Here is a 9,462-nt window from a genome sequence, read left to right as displayed (position 1 = left end):
AGTGCGCTTAAAATGAGACAAACAGTTTAATTAAAATGAAGTGGAGTAAAGCGTGTGAATGGGAATGGGAATTGGAATTGCAGTCACAGTCGCAAATTAATGATGAATGCGTTCGTGCAAACTGAGCAACTGGAAAACGATGAAATCTAGGACGAAAAGCCTACGAATTTCAGTGTTTAATTAGCGCGCACCATGAGGGTGTAATTCGAATGATAAATGTAGTTCAATTATGTGTAGCAGGGCATCTAACCTGCAATTGAACAGCTGCTAAAATGTGTGAGAGAGAGTGATGCAGAAAAAGTAAGAGGCGTAAATTTAAAAATCTAATTAAATGGCAGTGTTTATGTGTATTTATGAGCAATATATGATTTTGACGGCAAGAGGCACCAGGAATTTAAATGAGTTTGTTTAAAATGGCAAAAGAAGAAAATAAGAAGACAGATTAAAGAAAATATGAATACACTATAAATGACAACTATACAGAGTAAAAGCGAAATAGAAAACAAACAGAATATACAATAAAAGACAATATTAAAAAAATATATATGCCATATATCATACGTGATATGGAAAATTAAAGAAACAAACTTAGTAAGTATGTCTTTTATAGCTCTTTTCTAAAAAAGAAAAGATAATTATTTCTGTATTACATATAGAACGTAGGAAACAGACTTTTTCGTTTTATCACAGTCACAGAAGAACTATTTAAAATTTATACCAAATCTAATAACATTATAATAGTCCAAATAGATTTACTTTGACCGCAGAGCCATATTTCCAAAATTCTTCGCAGTTGACCTAGTCCAATATATATGGAATTTCGACTGCAAGACTTTGAGCTTGCAAACTTTAACAAATATATTATTAAAAGCGCATAGATACTGCAATATAAATTGCTTATTTGGAGTTTTAATTGACATAACACTCCTCCGTGTGCAAACTGACAATGTAGCTGTACTGTTGCCCGACCAGACTTCACTCACATCACATCAATCACATCGACCACATCCGCCCCGCTGTTAATTTGCGTTCTCATTTTAAATGGCATTCATTGCATATGCAATGCGTTTATTATGCACATTTATCGCATTACACACAAACAATGTGCGTTTAATATGGTTTAACACACATATTTATACAGTCGATTATATATTAATGAGATGGCCAGCCACGCATTGTTAAACAGTCGCAATGCCCACAGAGAGCGCGCTTCCAATTTACTCGGAATTGTTCGTTTTTAATTTCCGTTTCAATTGCCTGCGCGCCATGTATCATATTAAAATATCAATTTCCGAGCTCATAGAGGAACATCTTTGTCAAAGAAATTAGTAAAGGTAAACATTTGTAAAAAATATTTAAAAAAGTAGGCAAAAATTTTATATTAATTTTAACTTTATTTTAAGAAGAATACATATCAATTTTTTTAAATTAAGCACAGATAATCTGAATTAAAGTCAGTTTTCCAGTTTCCAATTTCGCGCACTTATTAAATAAATATATCAATATTGCTCAATCAAATAATAAATATTTTAATTTTCTTAAATTATATAGTTATATTTTTTGCTCATCGATTTTTTTTTTTTTTTATGTTGAATAATGAATGGAAATAAATATATACTTGCGAAGGGAAGTGTTATAATCTAGTCTGTTTCTTATATGCATCAGAATCTTTATCTATTTGTTTTTCTATATAAAAATTTTTATGTAGCATACTTTTTCGAGCTGGTGTAGCGCTAGCCGTCTTAACGGCAAAGAATGTTATTTTCCAAAGTGACTCAAAAATATAGACAAGGAATCTAAAAATTTGACTATAAAGAAATCCATCCAAAATATTACTTTTTACAACGGGAAAATTCGAAAACAAAGACAAATTAAAATCTGAAAGCTTTTAAATTAGACAAAAATTAAGGAAATAAAATTTTAAAGATTTTGCTTTTCTAAGTTTATACAAAAATACAACACGGGGTGTATAACAGGCGAGATGCCAGTTGAACGTTGCGTAATTTAATTACTTTTCATTAGCGAAACTTTCCGTAAGAATCTCCGTCTTGTTACGTTTGCCCTACACTTAATTCACTTATGCGTGCCTCAACTAACTGTTGGCCAGAGACAAACAATGGAACGCAGCAAACATTGACGACAAATTGCTGCGCTGCTTGCTAAGCGCGTTGTTGTTGTCTTGCTTGTTGCAGCAGCAGAGAAAGGGAAAATTAATAAAATGTACAATATTTAGCTATAGCATCATAAATGTGTGCGTCTGTGTGTGTGTGTCTGTTTGTTTGTTTGTGTGCGTGAGAAGTTGCTATCGCTTGAATTTCATTCCGGCTCATACGCAGCATGCGGCTATCTGCGCTGTTGGCGATAACATGGCGTATACGTAACGTGTGTTATAGGAGCCTACACACACACAAGCGCATTCACACCCTTCTATGTACGTACATATATGTAGGAGCATGTGTTCACATAGTTTGTACCAGACCTGGCATGTTCCAGCTATGCTCCAGATTATTGAGCCTCTTGTCCACCCCCCCTTCAGCGCAATTGATGCTGCTATAGGGAATTTATATTAATTAGAGTGGGATTCTGTGCGCTATTGCTATTGTCTGCACTGTACTGGCTAAATTGATAAGGCCAGCAGCCCTAAGCATAAGCAAGTTGAGCTTAACTGTATTCTCAGCCCATTGTTGTGACAGTTAATCAGGGATTATATTCTAAAATATGCTTTAAGTGTATTTCATAATTTGAGTTAACTTTATTATATTTTAAATATTTGTAGAATAATTAATTATAAACCTAATTAAAGTAGCCAAAAGATAGCATTAAACTTTTTTAATAAAATATAGAACATAGAATAAAATACTGAATATATATGGAGTAAGAATTCGTACAAATAAAAGTGATTCGCTTCGCTTTCAGCTCCCACAAATGTATCGAGTAGAGGGCATCGCAATGTCAGCCAACCCATTGAACAGTAACAATCATTCGCTATATTTCGCCAGGCTTTCAGCACGACAAAAGCGATTCACTCAGCTGTCAGGGCCATAAGTGACCAATGTGTCCTGTGCCCAAGGGGCGCTTGCATATGGAGACCGTGTAACAATCCGCACAGACATTGCTCTGATGTCTTGCTTGCCGACACGCACTGACGCATACGGAGGTAATGAAATCTTGCCGCTGCTGCCGAGAAAATAGTTTGCATTTATGGAGCACGTCTGGAGCGCAAGTGCTTTGCAAACTGTCCCCAGTTGTTGCGTTTCGCAATTGTTTCTGATTTGACGCTGGATGCTAATAACAATTTGCCCCCATCCGGAAAATGATACGGCAGGCAGAGCGCTTAAAAACTCATTGAGCACAAGCATTTGGCTTGTTTCTGCTCTCTTCTTTACCGCCGCTTTTGCACTTTGAAGCCAGAGCACGCAACCTGCCCATGAAGTGGGCTAGCAACTGTTACCTCCGGTTCGAGTTGTACTCTGGGTAAAGCTACAGAAGCGTTTCCTCAATAATTTTCCCGGCGGCTGTTTAACAAACTTTACCGGCGCCATCTTCGCTCTATCCAACGTCTTCCTCCTTCCAGTTTTTCACAGCCAGCCAGCAGGCACAAAAAGAAGAAAGACAGAGAGAAAGAGAGACTGGGTCCGAGTCAGAGAGTCAACTGTGAAAGCGGCTGCATTTTATTTCATTTCCGCTCGTTTTTGCTAGTTGTGCATATATTGATATCTGGAACGATTTTTATGCGCCGACTGCGGACGATGCTAGCCTATTTCTATATAGGAAATGGCATTGCCAAGTGCAACTTATTTGATTTGTGTGTTTGAGCAAAAACATTTACCCATTGCAGCTTAGTGTATATATATTCACTGCAAGTTTAATTTTCCAGCATCTCCGATTTCACGTTGCACATTTCAATTTATTTTCGAATATTTATGAGCAAAGTTTGGGGCAAACTAGTTTCAAGTGTTTCTGATTTAGACCGAAAGTTGTTGTTGAATTTATTATATTATTTATACAAATATTATGTATTAAACAAATTCATTTAGAGAAAATTGTATATAAAAGATAATTGAAAATTATTAAATTTCAAGATAAAATATCGATTTTAAATTTATTTAATAAAAATAATAAATTAAATAAATACAAAATATTATTGGAGAAATTTAGAAGGGGGAAAAATAAAAAATACATAGTCAATATTCACCATAAAAAAAAATAAATAAACAAAAATTTTTTCGTCATTTTATCATCTATATATGTATATAAATTCCGAGCTGTGGAATTTCTTCAATCATTATGTTTGAGTAGATAAAAAATATCATTAAAAAATAATCAACAACTTTTGCCTAATATCACATGTCTAGGGACAAAATGCTCTTTTAAAAAAATGTCTGCTTCATTTCACAGGTTACATATCAAAGAATAAATAATGTCTTCAAATTAACGCTGAAACAGAAAGCTTGTCCGTGCTTTATTTAGTATTTTTGTGTAACATGTAATTGAAAAAAAAAAGAAACAAATTAAGAAAAATTCCAAATAAATATCCGAATAGCAAGCCTCTTTGCGCGACGTTCATTAAAAAAGTTTTTAGGCCAAAAGCAACACGTACGAAGGCAAACTTTGCAATTGTCAAAAACTGCAACAAGGAACTCAACCGCAAAAAAGACAGCACTGGAAAAGTTTTTAGAGTCAACTGCCGAGCAGTAGTCGCTCTCTCTCCCTCTCTCTCTCTCTTTCTCTATCTGTCTCTGTCTCTGTTTGGAACCCTTTCTTAATCAGTGCCTTTCGAAAAGTAGATGCTACAAAACTTTGACATCTGATGCCTCACACACAAAACAAAGACAGAGAGAGCGAGAGAGAGAGAGAGAGAGAGAGAGAGAGAGAGAGAGATAGTAATAGAGTGCAAGTTCTGCAAATTAAAACAATGTCAGCAACGTTGATGCAACAATTTGCTGTGTTGCGCGTTGATTAGAGTTTCCAGTGGGCCGTGCATAAAGCAAGTTGGCTAGCACGCCTAAGCGGCAGCCATATTAATTTTTCATTTCCCAACTCAGTTCATCTTTCCATTCAGCTACATTTTTTTGACTTGCCTTTCTCTCCCTAAATCTTTTACCCATTGAAAATGGGCAGCGTAAAGCGTTTTATAAATGTCATGATTTATAAATGTCATGATTTGAATATCAGGATTTTAATATATTAAAATAGGCAGTCGCATTTGCATAAAGTAATCCTTTCGATATATCGATATTTTATCTATTTTCTTTTCCAATATTTAAAATATATTCAAATACTTCAGATATTGATGAATCCATTAAGTTTTCACTTATTAAATTTAAATCAAGCTAACTTTTTCTTGTAGAAAATATATATGAATAGCAAAATATACATATGCGAAATCAAAAATATATTCTTGCATCGATTAAACCGAGCGTTGTAACTTGGCTTGAAAACAAATCATGTAAACAATTCGATATTTTATTACAGGGTATTCGCCTCATCGCTCACTCTCGACTATATAGAAAACTATTTGCTCTCCCTATTTCTCCTTTTTGTTTGTTGCATTTTGTATTTTGGTTTTATTGCTTGGGCTTTCGTAAATCTTTCATCAGTCGTCGCTGATCCGTTCAGTGTGCTCGTGCATGGGCGCACGATACCATTACCGACCACCCACCCACCCACCATACAGCATCCAGCATCCAAAATCCAGTATTCAGCTGCTGGCGTAATTTTTCCACGTCCTGCAACTTGTCGTCTAACCTCTGGCATTCTCATCCAGCTGCTTCGCTTGTCACACTATTTATGAGTTTATTATTTCACTTTTGTTTTTTTTTTTTTTTTTGGCAAGCACCAGCCCAGCTTCCAGCGCCCAAAGAGCGCAGCGCTTAAAACTTCTTTCATTACAAGTGCTGCAATTTCTCATAGTTTTATTTATTTATTTTTATTTTTTGGTTATTTTCTCTCTCTTTTTGAAGCGGTTAAAATTTTTTACCCCTCGCGTTTATTTTGCTGTTATTTATTTAGTGGCTTTATTTTCGTTACATTCCTTTTTCTTTTTTTTGCACCCTTTTCTCGCACTGGCTTAAATTGTTTGCAATTTTTGTCAGTTGGCGGTTGGCGCTGCGTGTTTTATTATGAGAGCAGACGACGATAAATAGTTGTTCTCTTCTCCAACTGGAGGTTTTATTTATTTTCATTTTCATTTTGTATTTTCTTTTTTTTTTTTCAGTTTTTAATTATTGCCATGTTGGCTGTGGCTGCTTCCCACAAATGAGAAATTTGTGCCAAAATAAAAACGAGAAGAAAAGCAAAGCCAGTTATGAGTAGTTGGCAATTTGCTGCAGACAATTTTCCGCTTGGTCAAGTCATATAGTGGGAGGGGGAGGAGGATCGGAGAACGACATTTTAAGAGACACTGACAAAGTCTTCACCTGCCAATGATAAGCCAATAAAGTCCCTTTGGCTACTTTATAAGCCAAATGAAATGACATTTTTAAATGCATTGCACAGAGTTGGTCCAAATAATGTTTGGTTCATTTAACAATGTGTCCTGCTGGCTTTGGCTACTTTCATTTTTGGTTTACAGTTGGAAATGTAAGATTATATTTAAAAGCAATTTTTTGTGTAGAATTTTCAGCATTTCTATTACAAGCAATTATAAATTCTAAAGAGAGACAACTGTTCAAAAATTTATTAAAAAAAAAAAGAAGTCTATATTCGATTGGTACATATTTGTATAAAGAGCAACAAATACTCTCTCTTGATACAGAAATTTATTAATCCATCTCAGCTTATTTTGTAGGGTTCAAATATATTACCCTCTTTAGCCAGTCTTTTTTTCTGCATCCAAACGCCCTCTTCTAAGTATATATTAAGGAAACCCGTTCATTTGGTATGAAAACTTGCAATGTGCTATCAATTTAAAGAAACTGTAATTTTTCAGACGGCCCCTTAGTACACAAGTATACCATAAACTATGAGAACTCTTGACTAAACTTTACAATCACTTGAGGGAAATGTCGCTGTTCGCTCTCAACCCCAATTCCAACTGAACTCATCAAACACAAAAGTTCAACTTCTTTATTTTGGCCAAAATCAAGCCAAGCGATGTGTTTTACAACTTTACAAGATGCCCCAGAGCAGTTGGACCAAAAAAGTGAAAATATTTCTTTGCCAAGTATTTACCACTTATATGCATAAAAAACTGCACCAACAGACGCGATGCCAAATACTTGAGCATTTATTTCATTCACTCCAAATGCAGCACACACAAAGTTGCAGAGTCAAATGCTACAGGAGTACTTTGCCACACCTGACTTTTGAGAGCCAAGGTGAAGAAATCAACGAAAATATATTTGCATATAAAATATTTATTTATGCAACAAATAGTTTTCCTTCGATTGCCAAAGTGTAAGTATCAAAATATATATTTTAAAAATAATTGTGAGAAAATGTCAATGAGTTTATATTAGTAATTATTTATTTTCAATTATTTATGTGTGTAAAGTTGTGAAGCAGTTTGGCATCCTGGTTAAACAATTTTAATAGGATGACTACACCAATAGAAAGTCCGATCACATATACAAAATAATTGCTAAAAATAAGAATACATTTTTCTCATTATTTGATTTTGTTAAATTAAAAGTTTAATACTGAATTTGTCTATATGTAGATTCAAGACCTTTGTATTTAAAGTTTATAATTAATTTGCTTGCTCCATAACAGAAATGGCAAACCGATTGTTTTTGATGAGAATTTAAGGGCTGTGACGCCTATTTGGAAAACAGAGCAGTAATTTAAATGGACTATATAAATAAAATAAAATGATACAGCAGCTGACGCAAAGACCATCTACAAAAACGACAACAACAATATTGGGATAGCCCCTGGGAGCAACAGCTGGACTTGACCGTTGGACAACACACTGTCCATCCATCTGTCCGTTCGTCCGTCCAGCTGGCTCTCCAATATCCGGTCAAATATATTTTTGCAATGCTTTGCTTTTCACTTTTACTTTTTCTTTTTTATTTACAAACGGAACCAGATTTATACAAATATATATATGTATGTGTGCATATATTATTTACAGATATACAACATGTATATGTCCTTTATTTATGCCAGGCAGCGGCAACACACGGCGTAAGCAAATCGGTAAACCAAAAAGCTAAATTGCGACTATAAAGACGGCTTATCTGTTTGAATATTCGCAAACTATTAACTAAATAATATTAGACTATATGTTTAGAAAAAAAATTGAATATATTATATCAAAATACATTACATTACATTTTAAATGAGTTGATTTCCTGCAACATGTCGCATGCATTTTTAATACAGAAAATTCTGCAAAATTGGAAATATAATTGAATTTATGAAATCACAAATGCCTGGCTTAAAAGTCGGATGAAAGCTCCATAATTTTATGTTTTAAACTATATACATATTTATGTAAGTGAGTGGCCAAAATAAATAAACAATCAATTACGCATAGACTGTGTGAAATACCCATATATATACATGCACATTTTTTGTTGTTTTATTTTATTTTAATTTTTTTTTTTTTTTTAAATTAGACAAATAGTTATTTTTTTTTTATTTTATTAATTTTACGACTATTTTTTTATTTTTTTATATAGTAAATTTTGAGTATTCAAATATTTTTTTATTTAGTAATTGCCTTTGCTATGATTTCTTTTTTTATTTTTATTTCTATTTTTTATTTATTTTATTTTTTTTTCAATTTTTACATGCACCGCAGTTTATATTGACTTTTTTTTTTAAATATAGATTTAAGAAAATTGTAATTTTTTATAAAATTTTTAAATGCATCTTATAATATTTGATAAGACAAATATGTTAATTATATTGTAATATATAAATATATAAAATCTTCTCAGATTTGCTTTATAAATTAAAATGAATACAAGGTTAGTCGCGAGGATTATACCTTCCTTTATAAGTGATTTGAAACTATTCTGCTATCACTATAATCCACTCCATACTCTTGTTGATCAGCGAAATTCTGTTGTCTGAGTAATTTTTCAAACTGTCAAGAGCATTCCCAAATACGCATTCACAATTCAAATAAAACGAATGCCCCGGCAGCAGCTGCTACTGTCCCACTGTGTGGGCTGCTATCATTATTGATGCGCTGCTGTTCGGGCTGCTGGCTGTTGATTTTACTACAAAATAAATACGCGACAGAGAGAGAGAGAGAGAGACAAGACAGAGCTAAATAAATAACATATAAAGTCCAAAACTGATAAGGAAAAACGGACGTTAGTTGACATATGAAAACCGCAGCGAAATCAAATCTAATCAGCAGAGAGACAGTGGAGAAAGAGAGAGAAAGAGGGAGGGAAGGAGCTAGAGCAGGAAAGATGAGAGCAGCACAGCTTCTGCAGTTGGCATTCATTGATATATGGACATCGACAGATATAAACTCTAGATGCTACTAGACATACATATACA

Source organism: Drosophila navojoa, chromosome 3 (assembly GCF_054131105.1).
Source record: "Drosophila navojoa isolate 15081-1374.11 chromosome 3, UAZ_NAV_1.0, whole genome shotgun sequence".
NCBI lineage: Eukaryota > Metazoa > Arthropoda > Insecta > Diptera > Drosophilidae > Drosophila > Drosophila navojoa.
The sequence above is the reverse complement of the archived record's forward strand: the minus strand, read 5'-3'. Positions refer to the sequence as shown.